The following is an 860-nucleotide window of genomic DNA, read 5'->3' as shown; positions in this document are numbered from 1 at the left end:
CCTTCTCCTTCTCCTTCTCCTATCCTTCTTCTTCTCCTCCTTCTTCTGATTCTCCTCCTCCTCCTTCTTCTCCTCCTCCTCCTCCTCCTCCTCCTCCTTCTTCTACTTCTTCTTCTTCTTCTTCTTCTTCTTCTTCTTCTTCTTCTTCTTCTTCTTCTTCTTCTTCCTTAGTATAGAATAGAGTTTGTTTAGGGCATGGGGAGGGGAGTTGAAGGAGTAAAGACAGAGAAAGGCAGAGAGAGAGGGAGAGAGAGAGAAGAAGAGGAGAAAAAGATGGTGGTGGTGGAGGAGGAAGAGGAGGAGGAGAGAGAGGGGGTAGAGGGTAGAGGCTGGCCAGGAGTGCATGGAGAGAGAGGAAGAAGGGGAATGGGAAGAGAAGAGGCAGAGAGAGTCAGAGTCCTTTTCTGATTCTAAATGTTTACTTTTTCTTCAAAACTGTAATTATATGTTGTATGTTTTATAACTCGATCTTTTACATAATATGCCTTAAAATTTTTCCATGTAAAAAAGGATTCTGTGAAAGATTTTAATAATTACAGCATATTTACAGAATCAGCCAGCACAGGGCCTACATGGGCCTGCACCCAGTCCTCAGCATGTATGTTAAAACTCTGAGCTTAGTATGTTTATGGGACTCCTGGCTGTGAGAACAAGTGGGTCTCTGACTCTCGTGCCTGCTCTTGGGACTCTTTTCCTCCTGTTGGATTGCTGTGTCCAGCTTCAGTCTGCTAATTTTTGCTTCATCTTACTGTGGTTTTCTTTGTCCTGTTTGGTTATCTCTTCAAAGCCTGTTCTTTTCTAATGAGAGACAGAGAAGGAGTGGATCCAGAAGAGAGGGGAGCAGAGTGGAGAAGAGCAGA

At 44.1% G+C, this 860-nt stretch overlaps 1 protein-coding gene across 2 annotated transcripts in view; it reads left to right on the top strand.

The window, feature by feature from the left end:
• The window catches only part of LOC116093892 (calcium-activated chloride channel regulator 3A-1-like), a 55735-nt gene that overhangs the window by 11141 nt on the left and 43734 nt on the right, over window positions 1-860 (top strand). The window lies entirely within an intron of this gene.

The sequence above is a fragment of the Mastomys coucha genome, unplaced genomic scaffold (assembly GCF_008632895.1).
Source record: "Mastomys coucha isolate ucsf_1 unplaced genomic scaffold, UCSF_Mcou_1 pScaffold16, whole genome shotgun sequence".
Lineage (NCBI taxonomy): Eukaryota > Metazoa > Chordata > Mammalia > Rodentia > Muridae > Mastomys > Mastomys coucha.
This window is presented reverse-complemented; position numbering and strand designations above follow the sequence as displayed.